The 22,868-nt window shown below is 43.7% G+C and overlaps 1 protein-coding gene across 6 annotated transcripts in view; it reads left to right on the forward strand.

The window, feature by feature from the left end:
• Positions 1-22,868, forward strand: part of LOC118371448 (netrin-G1-like) — a 243,641-nt gene that overhangs the window by 38,273 nt on the left and 182,500 nt on the right. Inside the window, exon 5 of one of the 6 annotated variants that reach the window (XR_008076669.1) lies at positions 20,179-20,249. The exons of the other annotated variants lie outside the window; for them this stretch is intronic. The gene's annotated coding sequence lies outside the window, so the exon portion shown is untranslated. Of the gene's footprint in view, positions 1-20,178; positions 20,250-22,868 lie in introns of those variants that run through there. 6 annotated transcript variants of the gene reach the window in all.

Genomic DNA, 22,868 nt, shown 5'->3' on the forward strand with positions numbered 1-22,868 from the left:
TGTGATACCTATGTGATTCATCTGGGATTTCTGTGTGATACCTCTGTGATTCATCTGGGATTTCTGTGTGATACCTATGTGATACCTATGTGATTCCTCTGTGATTCCTCTGTGATACCTCTGATTCCTCTGTGATTCCTCTGATTCCTCTGATTCCTCTGTGATACCTCTGCGATTCCTCTGATTCCTCTGTGATTCCTCTGTGATTCCTCTGTGATTCCTCCGTGATTCCTCCGTGATTCCTCTGTGATACCTCTGTGATACCTCTGATTCCTCTGATTCCTCTGATTCCTCTGTGATTCCTCTGTGATTCCTCTGTGATACCTCTGTGATACCTCTGTGATTCCTTTGTGATTCCTCTGTGATTCCTCTGATTCCTCTGTGATTCCTTTGTGATTCCTCTGATTCCTCTGTGATTCCTCTGTGATTCCTCTGTGATTCCTCTGTGATTCCTCTGTGATACCTCTGATTCCTCTGATTCCTCTGTGATTCCTCTGATTCCTCTGTGATACCTCTGATTCCTCTGTGATTCCTCTGATTCCTCTGTGATTCCTCTGTGATACCTCTGATTCCTCTGTGATTCCTCTGTGATTCCTCTGTGATTCCTCTGTGATTCCTCTGAATCCTCTGTGATTCCTCTGATTCCTCTGTGATTCCCTTATGATTTTCAGCGTCCCTTTGCTTCCAGTTTAATCCTGATCCTTACTTTCCCATTTATTGGTTGGAGAACTACTTCTGCCAAAGATACAATGTGCCACATATGAGTTTGAGGTAGCGTGTGTGGAACAGTACAGGACAGGACACACAGGACAGGACAGGTCATGACATTACAGGACAGCTACAAAGGACATGACAGTACAGGGCAGGAGAGACACACAGAACAGAACAGGACAGAACAGCACAAGTTAGGAAAGGGAGACAGGACAGAGAGACAGGACAGAGAGACAGGACAGAGAGACAGGATAGAACAGGGCAGGAAGACAGGACAAAACAGAGATACAGGAAAGAGAGACAGGACAGAACAGGGCAGGAAGACAGGACAAAACAGAGATACAGGAAAGAGACAGGACAGGCCAGTACAGGACAGGAAATAGAGACAGGACAGGTCATGACATTACAGGACAGCTACAAAGGACATGACAGTACAGGGCAGGAGAGACACACAGAACAGAACAGGACAGAACAGCACAAGTTAGGAAAGGGAGACAGGACAGAGAGACAGGACAGAGAGACAGGACAGAGAGACAGGATAGAACAGGGCAGGAAGACAGGACAAAACAGAGATACAGGAAAGAGAGACAGGACAGAACAGGGCAGGAAGACAGGACAAAACAGAGATACAGGAAAGAGAGACAGGACAGGCCAGTACAGGACAGAGAGACAGGACAGGACAGAGAGACAGGACAAAACAGAGATACAGGAAAGAGAGACAGGACAGAACAGGGCAGGAAGACAGGACAAAACAGAGATACAGGAAAGAGAGACAGGACAGGCCAGTACAGGACAGAGAGACAGGACAGGACAGAGAGACAGGACAAAACAGAGATACAGGAAAGAGAGACAGGACAGAACAGGGCAGGAAGACAGGACAAAACAGAGATACAGGAAAGAGACAGGACAGGACAGTACAGGACAGGAAATAGAGACAGGACAGGACAGAGAGACAGGACAAAACAGAGATACAGGAAAGAGAGACAGGACAGAACAGGGCAGGAAGACAGGACAAAACAGAGATACAGGAAAGAGACAGGACAGGACAGTACGGGACAGGACATAGAGACAGGACAGGACATAGAGACAGGACAGGACAGAGAGACAGGACAGGAAAGGAGGGCAGGGAAGTACAGAACAGTACAGGACAGACAGGACAGAGAGACAGGACAGGACAGAGAGACAGGATAGGACAGAGAGGACAGAGATCAGACAGGACAGGAAAGTACAGGAGAACAGGACAGTACTGGACAGATAGACAGGACAGAGACAGGACAAGAGGACAGGACAGTAGAGTACAGAACAATGAATAGTACAGTACAGGAGAACAGGACAGTACGGGACAGATAGACAGGACAGAGAGACAGGACAGGAGGACAGGACAGTACGGGACAGATAGACAGGACAAAGAGACAGGACAGGAGGACAGGACAGTAGAGTACAGAACAAAGAGACAGGACAGCGAGACAGGACAGTACTGGACAGAGAGACAGGATAGTACAGTACAGGAGAACAGGACGTGACATTACAATAGGACAGGTTAGGACAAAGAGACAGGACAGAACAGGACAGGAGGGCAGCAAAGTACAGGACAGTACAGGACAGGACAGAAAGACAGGACAGTACAGTACAGTACAGTACAGGACAGGACAGAAAGACAGGACAGTACAGGAGGACAGTACAGTACAGTACAGGACAGGGTAGGACAGAGAGACAGGAGAGAGAGACAGCACAGAACAGGACAGGACAGAGAGACAGGACCAGACCGAGAGACAGAACAGGACATAGAGACAGGATATGACAGGACAGAGAGACAGGACCAGACAGAGAGACAGGACCAGACAGAGAGACAGGACCAGACAGAGAGACAGGGCCAGACCGAGAGACAGAACAGGACATAGAGACAGGATATGACACAACAGAGAGACAGGACCAGACCGAGAGACAGAACAGGACATAGAGACAGGATATGACAGGACAGAGAGACAGGACCAGACAGAGAGACAGGACCAGACAGAGAGACAGAACAGGACATAGAGACTGGATATGACAGGACATAGAGACAGGATATGACAGGACAGAGAGACAGGACCAGACAGAGAGACAGAACAGGACATAGAGACAGGATATGACAGGACAGACAGACAGGACAAGACAGAGAGACAGGACCAGACAGAGAGACAGAACAGGACATCGAGACAGGATATGACAGGACAGAGAGACAGGACCAGACAGAGAGACAGAACAGGACATAGAGACTGGATATGACAGGACATAGAGACAGGATATGACAGGACAGACAGACAGGACCGGACAGAGAGACAGGACCAGACCGAGAGACAGGAAATGACAGGACAGAGAGACAGGACCAGACCGAGAGACAGGAAATGACAGGACAGAGAGACAGGACCAGACCGAGAGACAGGATATGACAGGACAGAGAGACAGGACCAGACAGAGAGACAGAACAGGACATAGAGACAGGATATGACAGGACAGAGAGACAGGACCAGACCGAGAGACAGAACAGGACATAGAGACAGGATATGACATGACAGAGAGACAGGACCAGACAGAGAGACAGAACAGGACATAGAGACAGGATATGACAGGACAGAGAGACAGGACCAGACAGAGAGACAGGAAATGACAGGACAGAGAGATAGGAAAGGACAATACAGGACAGAGACACACGGCATATCAGGACAGAGAGAGAGAGATTGAACAGGACAGGAGAGGACAGGAGAGGACAGGCGGGGACAGGAGACGACAGGTGAGGACAGGTGAGGACAGGAGAGGACAGGAGAGGACAGGAGAGGACATGACAGGTGAGAACAGGAGAGGATAGGAGAGGACAGGAGATGACATGAGATGACAGGTGGGGACAGGAGAGGACAGGAGACGACAGATGAGGACAGGAGACGACAGGTGAGGACAGGAGAGGACATGTGAGGACAGGAGAGGACATGTGAGGATAGAAGAGGACAGGTGAGGACAGGAGAGAACAGGTGAGGACAGGAGAGAACAGGAGAGGAGAGGTGAGGACAGGAGAGGACAGGTGAGGACAGGAGATGACAGGTGAGGATAGGAGAGGACAGGAGGGGAGAGGACAGGAGAAGACAGGTTAGGATAGGAGAGGACAGGAGAGGAGAGGACAGGACAGGTGAGGATAGGAGAGGACAGGTGAGCAGCGTCTGGGAGTTAGCCCTGTTGTTATTATTAGACACCCTGTTGTTATTAGACACCCTGTTGTTATTATTAGACACCCCGTTGTTATTATTAGACACCCCGTTGTTATTATTAGACACCCTGTTGTTATTATTAGACACCCTGTTGTTATTATTAGACACCCTGTTGTTATTATTAGACACCCTGTTGGTATTATTAGACACCCTGTTGTTATTATTAGACACCCTGTTGTTATTATTAGACACCCTGTTGTTATTATTATACACCCTGTTGTTATTAGACACCCTGTTGTTATTATTAGACACCCTGTTGTTATTATTAGACACCCTGTTGTTATTATTAGACACCCTGTTGTTATTATTAGACACCCTGTTGGTATTATTAGACACCCTGTTGTTATTATTAGACACCCTGTTATTATTAGACACCCTGTTGTTATTATTAGACACCCTGTTGTTATTATTAGACACTCTGTTGTTATTATTAGACACCCTGTTGTTATTAGACACCCTGTTGTTATTATTAGACACCCTGTTGTTATTAGACACCCTGTTGTTATTAGACACCCTGTTGTTATTAGACACCCTGTTGTTATTATTAGACACCATATTGTTATTATTAGACACCATGTTGTTATTATTAGACACCCTGTTGTTATTATTAGACACCCTGTTGTTATTATTATACACCCTGTTGTTATTAGACACCCTGTTGTTATTATTAGACACCCTGTTGTTATTATTAGACACCCTGTTGTTATTATTAGACACCCTGTTGTTATTATTAGACACCCTGTTGTTATTATTAGACACCCTGTTATTATTATTAGACACCCTGTTGTTATTATTAGACACCCTGTTGTTATTAGACACCCTGTTGTTATTAGACACCCTGTTGTTATTATTAGACACCCTGTTGTTATTATTAGACACCCTGTTGTTATTATTAGACACCCTGTTATTATTAGACACCCTGTTGTTATTAGACACCCTGTTGTTATTATTAGACACCCTGTTGTTATTAGACACCCTGTTGTTGTTATTAGACACCCTGTTGTTATTAGACACCCTGTTGTTATTATTAGACACCATGTTGTTATTAGACACCCTGTTGTTGTTATTAGACACCCTGTTGTTATTAGACACCCTGTTGTTATTAGACACCCTGTTGTTGTTATTAGACACCCTGTTGTTATTATTAGACACCCTGTTGTTATTATTAGACACCCTGTTGTTATTATTAGACACCATGTTGTTATTATTAGACACCCTGTTGTTATTATTAGACACCCTGTTGTTATTATTAGACACCCTGTTGTTGTTATTAGACACCCTGTTGTTATTAGACACCCTGTTGTTATTATTAGACACCATGTTGTTATTATTCGAAACCCTGTTGTTATTAGACACCCTGTTGTTATTATTAGACACCCTGTTGGTATTATTAGACACCCTGTTGTTGTTATTAGACACCCTGTTATTATTAGACACCCTGTTGTTATTAGACACCCTGTTGTTATTATTAGACACCCTGTTGTTATTATTAGACACCATGTTGTTATTATTAGACACCCTGTTGTTATTAGACACCCTGTTGTTATTATTAGACACCCTGTTGTTATTAGACACCCTGTTGTTATTATTAGACACCCTGTTATTATTAGACACCCTGTTGTTATTATTAGACACTCTGTTGTTATTATTAGACACCCTGTTGTTATTAGACACCCTGTTGTTATTATTAGACACCCTGTTGTTATTAGACACCCTGTTGTTATTATTAGACACTCTGTTGTTATTATTAGACACCCTGTTGTTATTAGACACTCTGTTGTTATTATTAGACACCCTGTTGTTATTAGACACCCTGTTGTTATTATTAGACACCCTGTTATTATTAGACACCCTGTTGTTATTATTAGACACCCTGTTGTTATTAAACACCCTGTTGTTATTATTAGACACCCTGTTGTTATTATTAGACACCCTGTTGGTATTATTAGACACCCTGTTGGTATTATTAGACACCCTGTTGTTATTATTAGACACCCTGTTGGTATTATTAGACACCCTGTTGGTATTATTAGACACCCTGTTGTTATTATTAGACACCCTGTTGTTATTATTAGACACCCTGTTGTTATTATTAGACACCCTGTTGTTATTATTAGACACCCTGTTGTTATTATTAGACACCCTGTTGGTATTATTAGACACCCTGTTGGTATTATTAGACACCCTGTTGTTATTATTAGACACCCTGTTGTTATTATTAGACACCCTGTTGTTATTATTAGACACCCTGTTGTTATTATTAGACACCCTGTTGTTATTATTAGACACCCTGTTGTTATTATTAGACACCCTGTTGTTATTATTAGACACCCTGTTGTTATTATTAGACACCCTGTTGTTATTATTAGACACCCTGTTGTTATTATTAGACACCCTGTTATTATTATTAGACACCCTGTTGGTATTATTAGACACCCTGTTGTTATTATTAGACACCCTGTTGTTATTATTAGACACCCTGTTGTTATTATTAGACACCCTGTTGTTATTATTAGACACCCTGCTTTGGAAGGAGGATGTGTAAAAACATCGAGCTCTTTCCTGTGGGGTTGTGTGCTGTAGTGTTCGATACTCTCTCTGTGTGGATCTGAGGTAATGAATATTCATTCACACAGAAGATGAATAAGGCTTGTGTACCGTAGTAGATCGTTGCTTTAGCCAAGGTACATTCCATTTAGAGAAAATTACATTATTTCCATATTGTGTAACAAACAAGACAGACATATAAAGGATCCATTGTGTATTGGATTGTTTCTCCATTGAATTCCTCAAGTGTATTTGTTCGTTACATATTAAATGAAAATAGGTTCACGTTTCACATTAGTTGGCAAACACTTTACATTTTAAGTTCCCTTATGACTAGGTAAGTAAACAGTAATAACGACAGTAGTTAAAGGTATTACTATGTAACTAAACAGTGATAACTACAGTAGTTAGAGGTATTACTATGTAAATAAACAGTAATAACTACAGTAGTTAGAGGTAGTTAGAGGTAACCGGTAAATGTTTTATTTGTTTATTTGCATGCTATGACCTCAAAGGCTGTACCGAATCAAGTGTAATGTAAACAGTTAGGTACAGTGCATTCTGAAAGTATTCAGACCCTTTGAACGTTTTACAGGTTACAGCCTTATTCTAATACTGATTTAATAGTTTTTTTCCCCTTATCTACACACAATCCCCAATAATGACAACAACAACAAAAGAACATCCCCACAGCATGATTGTTGCCACCACCATGCTTCACCGTAAGGATGGTGCCAGGTTTCTTCCAGACGTGACGCTTGGCATTCAGGCCTGATTGGTCAAGTGCTGCAGAGATGGTTGTCCTTTAACCTCTAGCGATGAGCAATCCCGCATCCGGGAGCGTAATTATAGCCTCAAGCGCATTAGCATAACGCAACGTTTCCTATTCATGAAAATCGCAAATTAAATGAAATAAATATATTCAAACACCAACACTGTCATCTCAGATTTTCAAAAAATGCTTTTCAACCATAGCTACACAAGCATTTGTGTAAGAGTATTGATAGCCTAGCATAGCATTAAGCCTAACATTCAGCAGGCAACATTTTCACAAAAACAAGAAAAGCATTCAAATAAAATCATTTACCTTTGAAGAACTTCGGATGATTTCAATGACGAGACTCTCAGTTAGATAGCAAATGTTCATTTTTTCCAAAAATATTATTTGTGTTGGCGAAATAGCTTTGTTTTGTTCATCACGTTTGGCTAAGAAAAAGACCGGAAAATGCAGTCACTACAAAGCCAAACTTTTTTCCAAATTAGCTCCATAATATCGACGGAAACATGGCAAAAGTTGTTTAGAATCAACCTCAATGTGTTTTTCACTTAACAATTCGATAATATATCAGTCGTGACAGTTGGTTTCTCATCAGAAGCAAACTGAAAAATACTGCAGCTGGAGATTACTCAATAATTGCAACGGAGGACACCAAGCGACCACCTGGTAGATGTAGTCTCTTATGGTCAATCGTCCAATGATATGCCTACAAATACGTCACAATGCGGTCGACACCTTGGGGAAGCGACAGAAAGCCTAAGCTCATTCGTGGCCCATTCACAGCCATATAAGGAGTCATTGGCATGAGGCGGTTTCAAAAAATGCGACACTTCCTGATTGGATTTTTATCTGGGTTTCGCCTGTAACATCAGTTCTGTGGCACTCACAGACAATATCTTTGGAGTTTTGGAAACGTCAGTGTTTTCTTTCCAAAGCTGTCAATTATAGTCGAGCATCTTTTCATGACAAAATATCTTGTTTAAAACGAGAACGTTTTTCATCCAAAAATTCAAATAGCGCCCCCTATATCCAAGAAGTTAACCTCTCTGGGGTAGGCGGGACGCTTGCGTCCCACAAGGCCAATAGCCAGTGTCATGACATTGGCCTCTTTGGGTATAGCAAGCCCCATCCCCCTCTCCCGGCCTCCCCCTTTCCTCCTTCAACTAGGTTGCTGTGGTCAGAGAGATGGCGTAAATTCCTGAGGATCTCCTCATCAAATCAAATCAAATTTATTTGTCACATACACATGGTTAGCAGATGTTAATGCGAGTGTAGCGAAATGCTTGTGCTTCTAGTTCCGACAATGCAGTAATAACCAACAAGTAATCTAACTAACAATTCCTAAACTACTGTCTTATACAGTGTAAGGGGATAAAGAATATGTACATAAGGATATATGAATGAGTGACGGTACAGAGCAGCATAGGCAAGATACAGTAGATGGTATCGAGTACAGTATATACATATAAGATGAGTATGTAAACAAAGTGGCATAGTTAAAGTGGATAGTGATACATGTATTACATAAGGATGCAGTCGATGATATAGAGTACAGTATATCCGTATGCATATGAGATGAATAATGTAGGGTAAGTAACATTATATAAGGTAGCATTGTTTAAAGTGGCTAGTGATATATTTACATCATTCCCATCAATTCCCATTATTAAAGTGGCTGGAGTTGAGTCAGTGTCAGTGTGTTGGCAGCGGCCACTCAATGTTAGTGGTTGCTGTTTAACAGTCTGATGGCCTTGAGATAGAAGCTGTTTTTCAGTCTCTCGGTCCCAGCTTTGATGCACCTGTACTGACCTCGCCTTCTGGATGATAGCGGGGTGAACAGGCAGTGGCTCGGGTGGTTGATGTCCTTGATGATCTTTATGGACTTCCTGTAACATCGGGTGGTGTATGTGTCCTGGAGGGCAGGTAGTTTGCCCCCGGTGATGCGTTGTGCAGACCTCACTACCCTCTGGAGAGCCTTACGGTTGAGGGCGGAGCAGTTGCCGTACCAGGCGGTGATACAGCCCGCCAGGATGCTCTCGATTGTGCATCTGTAGAAGTTTGTGAATGCTTTTGGTGACAAGCCGAATTTCTTCAGCCTCCTGAGGTTGAAGACGCGCTGCTGCGCCTTCTTCACGATGCTGTCTGTGTGAGTGGACCAATTCAGTTTGTCTGTGATGTGTATGCCGAGGAACTTAAAACTTGCTACCCTCTCCACTACTGTTCCATCGATGTGGACTCTGCTGTTTCCTGAAGTCCACAATCATCTCCTTAGTTTTGTTGAGTGTGAGGTTATTTTCCTGACACCACACTCCGAGGGCCCTCACCTCCTCCCTGTAGGCCGTCTCGTCGTTGTTGGTAATCAAGCCTACCACTGTTGTGTCGTCCGCAAACTTGATGATTGAGTTGGAGCCGTGCGTGGCCACGCAGTCGTGGGTGAACAGGAAGTACAGGAGAGGGCTCAGAACGCACCCTTGTGGGGCCCCAGTGTTGAGGATCAGAGGGGAGGAGATGTTGTTACCTACCCTCACCACCTGGGGGCGGCCCGTCAGGAAGTCCAGTACCCAGTTGCACAGGGCGGGGTCGAGACCCAGGGTCTCGAGCTTGATGACGAGCTTGGAGGGTACTATGGTGTTGAATGCCGAGCTGTAGTCGATGAACAGCATTGTCACATAGGTATTCCTCTTGTCCAGATGGGTTAGAGCAGTGTGCAGTGTGGTTGAGATTGCATCGTCTGTGGACCTATTTGGGCGGTAAGCAAATTGGAGTGGGTCTAGGGTGACAGGTAGGGTGGAGGTGATATGGTCCTTGACTAGTCTCTCAAAGCACTTCATGATGACGGAAGTGAGTGCTACGGGGCGGTAGTCGTTTAGCTCAGTTACCTTAGCTTTCTTGGGAACAGGAACAATGGTGGCCCTCTTGAAGCATGTGGGAACAGCAGACTGGTATAGGGATTGATTGAATATGTCCGTAAACACACCGGCCAGCTGGTCTGCGCATGCTCTGAGGGCGCGGCAGGGGATGCCGTCTGGGCCTGCAGCCTTGCGAGGGTTAACACGTTTAAATGTCTTACTCACCTCGGCTGCAGTGAAGGAGAGACTGCATGTTTTCGTTGCAGGCCGTGTCAGTGGCACTGTATTGTCCTCAAAGCGGGCAAAAAAGTTATTTAGTCTGCCTGGGATCAGGACATCCTGTTCCGTGACTGGGCTGGATTTCTTCCTGTAGTCCGTGATTGACTGTAGACCCTGCCACATGCCTCTTGTGTCTGAGCCGTTGAATTGAGATTCTACTTTGTCTCTGTACTGACACTTAGCTTGTTTGATAGCCTTGCGGAGGGAATAGCTGCACTGTTTGTATTCAGTCATGTTACCAGACACCTTGCCCTGATTAAAAGCAGTGGTTCGCGCTTTCAGTTTCACGCGAATGCTGCCATCAATCCACGGTTTCTGGTTAGGGAATGTTTTAATCGTTGCTATGGGAACGGCATCTTCAACGCACGTTCTAATGAACTCGCACACCGAATCAGCGTATTCGTCAATGTTGTTATCTGACGCAATACGAAACATATTTCAGTCCACGTGCTGGAAGCAGTCTTGGAGTGTGGAGTCAGCTTGGTCGGACCAGCGTTGGACAGAAGAGAAGAGAATTCTCTTGGTAGATAATGTGGTCTACAATCTGAGATGACAGGGTGATTAACGAAAGGCTAAGCTGTGTCTCAATATATTTCACTTGTGATTTTCATAAATAGGAATATTTTCTAGGAATATTTATGTCCGTTGTGTTATGCTAATTAGTGTCAGTCGATGATTACGCTCCCAGACTCGGGATGGGGAGTCACTAGAGGTTTTTTAACAGAGTGGTCACACTCGCTATATTCCGCACTTTTTTGGGGGGTGAGAAAACCATCAGTGGAGTTGAAAATGCGATGGAAACCCACTCAACTTGTATTTGTTATTCGGTACGTGGTAATTTAACCTTGATCTACATCATCACCTTTTATCTGTCTGGAAACACATCTCTGGTGTATTTTAATGCAGATTTTAGAATATTCACGTGAAAAATCTCTCGCCGATTGGATGTGAACCTAGCTTGTGACAAGGTGTGCCTTGTTCAATTGTTGTTACCGGCCTATTTATCAACCCTGGTATTACACGTGGATTGGATTGCGGCACAGTGTAGTTACATGTAACAATGTAACATTGCGAGTCGAGTAATTAACATGGTAATTCACAGGTGATTTTCATAGTGTGTAATTACAAAACATTAGGTGCATAAACGGAACAAGAAAACGTGTAATAACGTCAATAATTACTCACGTGAAATAACCTTCAATTACACAGTCCCTGTTCCAATTGTGTAATAACTGATAGCCCTACAACCCTACTACTATGTGTTTACATAGTAAGACCATGGTAACTACTATGTTATTACTACAGTTATTACTGTTTAGTTACATATTAATACCTCTAACTACTACAGTTATTACTGTTTAGTTATAGTAATACCTCTAACTACTGTAGTTATTACTGTTTAGTTGTAGTAATACCTCTAACTACTGTAGTTATTACTGTTTAGTTACATAGTAATACCTCTAACTACTGTAGTTATTACTGTTTATTTACATAGTAATACCTCTAACTACTGTAGTTATTACTGTTTATTTACATAGTAATACCTCTAACTACTGTAGTTATTACTGTTTATTTACATAGTAATACCTCTAACTACTGTAGTTATTACTGTTAAGTTATAGTAATACCTCTAACTACTGTAGTTATTACTGTTTATTGACATAGTAATACCTCTAACTACTACAGTTATTACTGTTTATTTACATAGTAATACCTCTAACTACTGTAGATATTACTGTTTAGTTATAGTAATACCTCTAACTACTGTAGTTATTACTGTTTAGTTACATAGTAATACCTCTAACTACTGTAGTTATTACTGTTCAGTTACATAGTAATACCTCTAACTACTGTAGTTATTACTGTTTAGTTACAGTAATACCTCTAACTACTGTAGTTATTACTGTTTAGTTATAGTAATACCTCTAACTACTGTAGATATTACTGTTTAGTTACAGTAATACCTCTAACTACTGTAGTTATTACTGTTTAGTTATAGTAATACCTCTAACTACTGTAGATATTACTGTTTAGTTACATAGTAATACCTCTAACTACTGTAGATATTACTGTTTAGTTATACCTCTAACTACTGTAGTTATTACTGTTTAGTTATACCTCTAACTACTGTAGATATTACTGTTTAGTTACAGTAATACCTCTAACTACTGTAGTTATTACTGTTTAGTTATAGTAATACCTCTAACTACTGTAGATATTACTGTTTAGTTACAGTAATACCTCTAACTACTGTAGTTATTACTGTTTAGTTATACCTCTAACTACTGTAGATATTACTGTTTAGTTATAGTAATACCTCTAACTACTGTAGATATTACTGTTTAGTTACATAGTAATACCTCTAACTACTGTAGTTATTACTTTTTATTTACATAGTAATACCTCTAACTACTGTAGTTATTACTGTTTAGTTATAGTAATACCTCTAACTACTGTAGATATTACTGTTTAGTTACATAGTAATACCTCTAACTACTGTAGTTATTACTGTTTAGTTATAGTAATACCTCTAACTACTGTAGATATTACTGTTTAGTTACAGTAATACCTGTAACTACTGTAGATATTACTGTTTAGTTACATAGTAATACCTCTAACTACTGTAGTTATTACTGTTTAGTTATAGTAATACCTCTAACTACTGTAGTTATTACTGTTTAGTTATAGTAATACCTCTAACTACTGTAGATATTACTGTTTAGTTACAGTAATACCTCTACTGTAGATATTACTGTTTAGTTATAGTAATACCTCTAACTACTACAGTTATTACTGTTTATTTACATAGTAATACCTCTAACTACTGTAGTTATTACTGTTTAGTTATAGTAATACCTCTAACTACTGTAGATATTACTGTTTAGTTATAGTAATACCTCTAACTACTACAGATATTACTGTTTAGTTACATAGTAATACCTCTAACTACTGTAGATATTACTGTTTAGTTATAGTAATACCTCTAACTACTGTAGTTATTACTGTTTAGTTACATAGTAATACCTCTAACTACTGTAGTTATTACTGTTTAGTTATAGTAATACCTCTAACTACTGTAGATATTACTGTTTAGTTATAGTAATACCTCTAACTACTGTAGTTATTACTGTTTAGTTATAGTAATACCTCTAACTACCGTAGTTATTACTGTTTAGTTATAGTAATACCTCTAACTACTGTAGATATTACTGTTTAGTTACAGTAATACCTCTAATTACTGTTTAGTTACATAGTATTGAGGTAACTTAATGTAAGTGTTACCCATTAGTTTAATTAAATATACTAAATGATCTACTTAGAACTGTTTGAATAGTGAAGAGTAGAGGGAATCATTAGACAGATAAAAACACAGGCACACACACACACACACGCACGCACGCACGCACGCACGCACGCACGCACGCACGCACGCACATACACACCCACACACACACCAGCCCCTGGGCCTAATAAACTAGGACTATTAATGCTGCAGGACGAGTCTTGGAGTTTAAACACTCTAAATGACATTAATGAATAGCTCTCAAAGAACCAGCCATAATTGGTTGAGGTGGATTTAATGGTGTTTTTTGTTATTACAGCAATTATTATTACGGCAATTGTTCCCCAAATGGCGGTCCGCGTGCCAAGTCTGGCCCGCCAACAATATTATTTGGCCACCCCAAAGCCCCCAAAATTAATTATGAATTAGTAAAATTATAATTAAAAAAATTATCGGACCCGAGATGTAAAAACTCCCAAATGTAGTGTAACGACCCTGGGTTTATATGCGTGGAAATCGACTCTGCCACACGAGCATGCTTTTGTGGCACAGTCGATAGCGCGCCGGACCTCGGCCTCGAGACCTGTTCCCTGCTGGTTCATGACAGTAATGTTCCAAGAAGGAAGTTACACTGCCTAAATAATGCACAAGTTACATTTGAATTTCATCCATGAGGAGAGAGGATGCAGGAGACAGTCAACTAATAAAGCAGGCAGGGGACCGTTTTTGTGGAAACGTAAAGCTACAACCTCAGCGCAATCAAAAATATAGCTAACTTGTTATGCAAGTGTTGCACAGCGATAGATGGAGAAAACCTACACCAGTCGATCAATTTATTTAAAACAATAATTTTCATTTTAATTTGACTTTACAAACATCAAGAGGGCTTCATTGGAATGGCATTTCTTCCTGAGCCTAGGCCGATATAAAATAACTAACTGGCTGGGGTAGGCTATGAGGTTCACCAGCATCTTTCACCATCAAAAAATACATGGCCTAATAGAAGTGGGATTTTTTTTTTTTTTTTTACAATTGCAACTGGCCAAAAACCTATCATCATCCTACATAAAACAATAATTTAAAGAACAAAAGGCGATCTCTATGTCTGAATGTCTGTATAGGAATAGCCTGCTCCTGTAATGACAGAACAAACAGAAAATACTGACAGATTGAGACATAAATATCCTTAGAAAAACACTCAAAATAATGTTAGTATTTACTAGATATAGTCAAATAGGCCACTATACCCATTCAATGGGAAACGTGGCATTTACTCCTCAGACACAATCTGGTGGCTGTTTGCGTGAGATGCACGTGATTTTGATGCGCAGGCAGTCCTTGATTTACTTATGTGAAAGCCAGTTCCTTTCGTGAGTTTTGTACTGTGTTCAAAGAGGAAAAGGACGACTCGCAGGTAGGTGTAAATTGATCCAAACATAGTTGTCAAATGGAGTTTCTTTATTGGCTGTATTCCTCTGAGCATGTCACCCAAAATGCACACAAGGACTACTGAGCGCATCCCTGATTTGTCTCTATCGGCTCCGTTTGAATTCAGCGAGGGTATCGTTTTCTTAGCAAGGGAGGAGAATTTTCCACCTGGGCGGACTGTGATAGGATCACGTAGAAACGCAATTATATCATTGGGCATGCTGTAGTCTTCAAAGCTGCTGGATAAATTGTCCCTCAGCTGATTGATGAAATCTACCATGCTGTGGCCTGGTCCCTCTGCTTGTCGTTTCTTCAGTGTGCTGAAGTCTTCCATTCAGCTCTGTGACGATGCTGCGGCCTGGTCCCTCCGCCTGTCGTTTCTTCAGTGTGCTGAAGTCTTCCATTCAGCTCTGTGACGATGCTGCGGCCTGGTCCCTCCGCCTGTCGTTTCTTCAGTGTGCTGAAGTCTTCCATTCAGCTCTGTGACGATGCTGCGGCCTGGTCCCTCCGCCTGTCGTTTCTTCAGTATGCTGAAGTCTTCCATTCAGCTCTGTGACGATGCTGCGGCCTGTTCCCTCTGTCTGTCGTTTCTTCAGTGTGCTGAAGTCTTCCATTCAGCTCTGTGACGATGCTGCGGCCTGGTCCCTCCGCTTGTCGTTTCTTCAGTGTGCTGAAGTCTTCCATTCAGCTCTGTGACGATGCTGCGGCCTGGTCCCTCCGCCTGTCGTTTCTTCAGTGTGCTGAAGTCTTCCATTCAGCTCTGTGACGATGCTGCGGCCTGGTCCCTCCGCCTGTCGTTTCTTCAGTATGCTGAAGTCTTCCATTCAGCTCTGTGACGATGCTGCGGCCTGTTCCCTCTGCCTGTCGTTTCTTCGGTGTGCTGAAGTGCAGTAGCCTTCCAGATGACAAGTCCAAATCGAACCACTTCAACTTCCTAGTAAAAGCTTCAAGTTTTTCCCACCATGTCCACGACTGTTCCCCCTCTTCCGTGTGACTGGAGATTTAACCCGTTTAAGTGACCGAATGTGTCGGCCAACAAAAAGCTGTACGTGCAGCTATTAACGCTTCGATGTTTCTGTGTCAGGCCTCTTGTCTGGTGATCGAAGGCCTCTTGTCTGGTGATCGAAGGCCTCTTGTCTGGTGATCGAAGGCCTCTTGTCTGGTGATCGAAGGTCTCTTGTCTGGTGATCGAAGGCCTCGTCTGGTGATCGAAGGCCTCTTGTCTGGTGAATGAAGGCCTCTTGTCTGGTGATCGAAGGCCTCTTGTCTGGTGATCGAAGGCCTCTTGTCTGGTGATCGAAGGCCTCTTGTCTGGTGATCGAAGGCCTCTTGTCTGGTGATCGAAGGCCTCTTGTCTGGTGATCGAAGGCCTCTTGTCTGGTGATCGAAGGCCTCTTGTCTGGTGATCGAAGGCCTCTTGTCTGGTGATCGAAGGCCTCTTGTCTGGTGATCGAAGGCCACTTTTGAAAGTTCCATGCTTAGATTCATAATTACGCCTGAGATCGAATTCCTTGCAAACAGCGATATTTTTCATTGCATATAAGACACACTGTCTTGGCATTGGGAAAATATGAACGCGTGTTCCCTGAAACTTCCATTTTCATTTATCCACCTTTCTTTTTGATACTTTATGAGAGCGACATTTTGTCTTGCCTAACAAGTTAATTGTTCTGAGCGAATGTTGACGTTAAACTAGTAGTGTGGCCTATAGTAGGCTACGTAGACCTGTTTTCCCCACCAATCAACGCACTGAGAAATAGACAAACAAAATAATAATTGAAGAGAGGCATGGTGATTTTATGAGCGTAATCACTGAATTTATTATGTACCAAAAATGTTGTTCAATGTATAGCGTAGGTCAATTAATTGTGCTAATACTATATACTAATTGTGTTCTGTCCCACCGACTATTAGCTCAGAATAAATTTGTCACAATGCTAAACCTAGTAGACAAACCCTGACCTAAATAGTGCACTACTTTTTTTTTGCTAAGCAAGTCACATAGCATCACTAGTGAGGCCGATGCACAAGTAGCAGCTAATTCTGCTGCTGTCTGTAGGCTTTGACTATAGATTACAGTAATTCTTCTGAACTCGTTTCTGCTCTCGGAGAAAGGAGAGAAAGACAGTTCATCATGTTATGTCTGGAAGAGCTTAGGATGGGAGAAGATCATGTCCATCCCTCTCTCTGTTTCTCTCTCTCTCCCATCACTCCTTTTCCTCCTCTCCCCTACACCTCTCCCCTACACCTCTCCCTCTCTCTCTCCCTCTCTCTCTCCCATCACTCCTTTTCCTCCTCTCCCCTACACCTCTCCTCTCTCTCTCCCTCTCTCTCTCCCTCTCTCTCTCTCCCTCTCGCTCTCCCTCTCTCTCTCCCCTCTCTCTCTCCCTCGCTCTCTCTCTCTCTCTCTCCCTCTTTTCTCTCTCCCATCACCTCTCCTTTTCCTCCTCTCCCCTACACCTCTCTCCCCTACACCTCTCCTCTCGCTCTCCCTCTCTCTCTCCTCTCGCTCTCCCTCTCGCTCTCCCTCTCTCTCCCTCTCTCTCTCCCTCGCTCTCTCTCTCTCTCCCTCTCTCTCTCCCATCACTCCTTTTCCTCCTCTCCCCTACACCTCTCCTCTCGCTCTCCCTCCCTCTCCTTTTCCTCCCTCTCCCCCCTCTCTCTCTCCCTCTCTCTCTCCCTCGCTCTCTCTCCCATCACTCCTTTTCCTCCTCTCCCCTACACCTCTCCTCTCGCTCTCCCTCTCTCTCTCTCCCATCACTCCTTTTCCTCCTCTCCCCTACACCTCTCCTCTCGCTCTCCCTCTCTCTCTCTCCCCCTCTCCCTCGCTCTCCCTCTCTCTCTCCCTCTCTCTCTCCCATCACTCCTTTTCCTCCTCTCCCCTACACCTCTCCTCTCGCTCTCCCTCTCTCTCTCTCCCATCACTCCTTTTCCTCCTCTCCCCTACACCTCTCCTCTCCCTCTCCCTCTCTCTCTCCCTCTCTCTCTCCCATCACTCCTTTTCCTCCTCTCCCCTACACCTCTCCCTCTCTCTCTCCCATCACTCCTTTTCCTCCTCTCCCCTACACCTCTCCTCTCTCTCTCTCCCTCCCCTCTCTCTCTCCCATCACTCCTTTTCCTCCTCTCCCCTACACCTCTCCTCTCCTCTCTCCCTCTCTCTCTCCCCTCTCTCTCTCCCATCACTCCTTTTCCTCCTCTCCCCTCCACCTCTCCCTCTCTCTCTCCCTCTCTCTCTCCCCCTCTCTCTCTCCCATCACTCCTTTTCCTCCTCTCCCCTACACCTCTCCCTCTCTCTCTCCCTCTCTCTCTCCCCCTCTCTCTCTCCCATCACTCCTTTTCCTCCTCTCCCCTACACCTCTCCTCTCGCTCTCTCTCTCTCTCTCATCCATATATTATTTGGAGACAGCCACAGTGTTTAGCTCCCCCATCACCCTGTAACCTTGACTTTATTCTGAACTGCCCCCGTCACATCATCCCCGCACAGCTGCACACAGACATGCATGTAGACACGCACACGCACACAAACACACAAACACACACACACACACACAAACACACACAAACACACACACACACACACAAACACTGCCCCTTCCAACCACATCATCACCGCTCCACTTCACAGTGAGACACTGAGATGACATGCAACATGTCCCCAGAGTCCCCGAGAGGAGGGGCTGAGGGGGATGAAGGAGATGGGGATGGGGAGGAGGAGAGGGAGGAGGGCGATGAGGAGGGACAGAAGGAGAGGGAGGAGGGAGATGAGGGGGAGGGAGATGAGGAGGGAGAGGGAGGAGGGAGATGAGGAGGAAGGGGAGGAGGGAGATGAGGAGGTGGAGGAGGGAGATGAGGAGAGGGACGAGGGAGAGGAGGAGAGGGAGGGGGAGATGAGGAGAGGGAGGAGGGAGATGAGGAGAGGGAGGAGGGAGGAGGAGAGGGGGAGGAGAGGAGAGGAGGAGGAGGGAGATGAGAGGGAGGAGGGAGATGAGGAGGAGGAGAGGGAGGAGGGAGATGAGGAGGGAGGAAGGAGAGGAGGGAGATGAGGAGGGAGATGAGGAGGAGGAGGGGGGAGGAGGGAGATGAGGAGGAAGGAGAGGAGGGAGATGAGGAGGGAGATGAGGAGGAAGGGAGGAGGGAGAGGGAGGAAGGGAGGAGGAAGATGAGGAGGAAGGGGAGGAGGGAGATGAGGAGGAGGAGGAGGGAGGGGAGGAGGGAGGAGGGGAGGAGGAGGGAGGAGGAGGGGAGATGAGGAGAGGGAGGAGGGAGATGAGGAGAGGGAGGAGGGAGGAGGAGGAGGGAGGAGGGAGGAGGGGAGATGAGGAGAGGGAGAAGGGAGAGGAGGAGAGGGAGGAGGGAGATGAGGAGAGGGAGGATGAGGGAGTAGAGGAGGAGAGGGAGGAGGGAGAGGAGGAGAGGGAGGAGGGAGAAGAGGAGAGGGAGGAGGGAGTGGAGGAGGGAGATGAGGAGGGAGTGGAGGAGGGAGATGAGGAGAGGGAGGAGGGAGAGGAGGAGAGGGAGGAGGGAGATGAGGAGGGAGAGGGAGGAGGGAGATGAGGAGGAAGGGGAGGAGGGAGATGAGGAGGAAGGGGAGGAGGAGGAAGGAGAGGAGGGAGATGAGGAGGGAGAGAAGGAGAGGGAGGAGGGAGAGGGAGGAGGGAGATGAGGAGGAAGGGGAGGAGGGAGATGAGGAGGAAGGGAGATGAGGAGGAAGGGGAGGAGGGAGATGAGGAGGAAGGAGAGGAGGGAGATGAGGAGGTGGAGGAGGGAGATGAGGAGGGAGTGGAGGAGGGAGAGGAGGAGTCATGTATTCTCACTCTGCTGCTAATCCTTTTTTACCTCATTGTTTTCCCCTCTTTTAAATGTTCTAGTCCCCTTGTTTTCTGTAAATCAACTGATGAATATTATTCATGCACAGCGCTTGAACCGGGACGATCTTAGCATTCCCTGTATAGGGCCTCATGGTCTGGGAGATGGAGACGTGTGTGGGTGTGTGTGTGTGTGTGTGTGTGTGTGTGGGCGTGTGTGAGTGTTCTCACTTTGCGGTCTTCTTTTCCAGGACAGATTTGGGATCGGATGAACCCTCTTGCTTCACTTCGTCCTCTCTGGCTCACATCCTCCTTCGTCTCCACTAATTTGTGCCCCCCGTTGTTTTATCTCAAGCTCCATATCCATTGCCCCACCATCTTCTCACTCGCTTCTGAATCGTCGTCCTCCTCATCGATCCAGTGTCCTCGTCTGTCTCCACCGTGCGAAACGCTATTTACCCGTTGAAATGTGCCTCCGTTTTCACTTCTTTTCTCTGTTGTATTAATTAAGATGAGCTGAAGCACGAGGAGATAAATCATCTACAATGCTGAACATTATTCAATATTATGTTGTTTTTTTTGGAGTGATATTGTGGCCACGTTCATCTGGCTAGCATGAGGGACAAGAAGTGTAGCAAAACCCACAATGAGGTTTGTTTTTGAGAATTGTTAGCTGACCTTGTAAGCTGCCGAGGTGTAAAGCTATTAGCTAGTTCAATTTCTCTCACGATTAAAAAGCGAATAAAATTTGTATAAAAACAGCATAATATTGACCTATAAGGCTATCAGTTTTTGTATTGTCACTAGCTTCTAGTGACACATAGAGCAACCATGTACTGTCAATCTAACAGAACCATCTGGAATCATTTTGGAAGCAACATTACTAAAAATTAACTTAATTTAATTAACCTCATATATGATACCTGTAATGCTCATCTCCTGTTGCCTAAATGCCATCTCCTTACTTTCATACTGTACCAACATTAGGTGGGTTCGATTTGCACTAAACAAGGTTTTATGTCAGCACCTAGTCATCTCCTTACTTTCATACTGTACCAACATTAGGTGTGTTCGATTTGCACTAAACAAGGTTTTATGTCTGCACATAGTCATCTCCTTACCTTCATACTGTACCAACATTAGGTGTGTTCGATTTGCACTAAACAAGGTTTTATGTCTGCACATAGTCATCTCCTTACCTTCATACTGTACCAACATTAGGTGGGTTCGATTTGCACTAAACAAGGTTTTATGTCTGCACATAGTCATCTCCTTACCTTCATACTGTACCAACATTAGGTGGGTTCGATTTGCACTAAACAAGGTTTTATGTCTGCACATAGTCATCTCCTTACCTTCATACTGTACCAACATTAGGTGGGTTCGATTTGCACTAAACAAGGTTTTATGTCTGCACATAGTCATCTCCTTACTTTCATACTGTACCAACATTAGGTGTGTTCGATTTGCACTAAACAAGGTTTTATGTCTGCACATAGTCATCTCCTTACCTTCATACTGTACCAACATTAGGTGTGTTCGATTTGCACTAAACAAGGTTTTATGTCTGCACATAGTCATCTCCTTACCTTCATACTGTACCAACATTAGGTGGGTTCGATTTGCACTAAACAAGGTTTTATGTCAGCACCTAATAGACAAGTACCAAATCTGTTATATGGTTTGCCTCATATACATTGTCTACTGGCTTCATTTTAAAATGAGAACATAATAGCTCAACCTGTCAACTATGTGTGAGTTATTCTCTGCTTCAGATCACAGATGCCCTCGAGGCAAGTAATGACATCATACTGTCGGACCTATATGGCTTCATTGGTGCTCCATATGATAAAGCTGCACAATGGATTCACATGGCTGATATACTGAGACAGAGAGACAATCAAATCAAAACAGATTGGAGATAATATAATAATAATATATGCCATTTAGCAGACGCTTTTATCCAAAGCGACTTACAGTCATGTGTGCATACATTCTACGTATGGGTGGTCCCGGGAATCGAACCCACTACCCTGGCGTTACAAGCGCCATGCTCTACCAACTGAGCTACAGAAGGACCACTCTTACCACCGGACACATTAGAGAACAACACAGACACATTAGAGAACAACACAGACACATTTAGAGAACAACACAGACACATTTAGAGAACAACACAGACACATTTAGAGAACAACACAGACACATTTAGAGAACAACACAGACACATTAGAGAACAACACAGACACATTAGAGAACAACACAGACACATTAGAGAACAACACAGACACATTAGAGAACAACACAGACACATTAGAGAACAACACAGACACATTAGAGAACAACACAGACACATTAGAGAACAACACAGACACATTTAGAGAACAACACAGACACATTTAGAGAACAACACAGACACATTTAGAGAACAACACAGACACATTAGAGAACAACACAGACACATTAGAGAACAACACAGACACATTAGAGAACAACACAGACACATTAGAGAACAACACAGACACATTAGAGAACAACACAGACACATTAGAGAACAACACAGACACATTTAGAGAACAACACAGACACATTAGAGAACAACACAGACACATTTAGAGAACAACACAGACACATTAGAGAACAACACAGACACATTTAGAGAACAACACAGACACATTAGAGAACAACACAGACACATTAGAGAACAACACAGACACATTAGAGAACAACACAGACACATTAGAGAACAACACATACACATTAGAGAACAACACAGACCCATTAGAGAACAACACAGACGCACTAGAGAACAACACAGACACATTTAGAGAACAACACAGACACATTAGAGAACAACACAGACACGTTTAGAGAACAACACAGACACATTAGAGAACAACACAGACACATTTAGAGAACAACACAGACACATTAGAGAACAACACA

The sequence above is a fragment of the Oncorhynchus keta genome, chromosome 23 (assembly GCF_023373465.1).
Source record: "Oncorhynchus keta strain PuntledgeMale-10-30-2019 chromosome 23, Oket_V2, whole genome shotgun sequence".
NCBI classification, from domain to species: domain Eukaryota; kingdom Metazoa; phylum Chordata; class Actinopteri; order Salmoniformes; family Salmonidae; genus Oncorhynchus; species Oncorhynchus keta.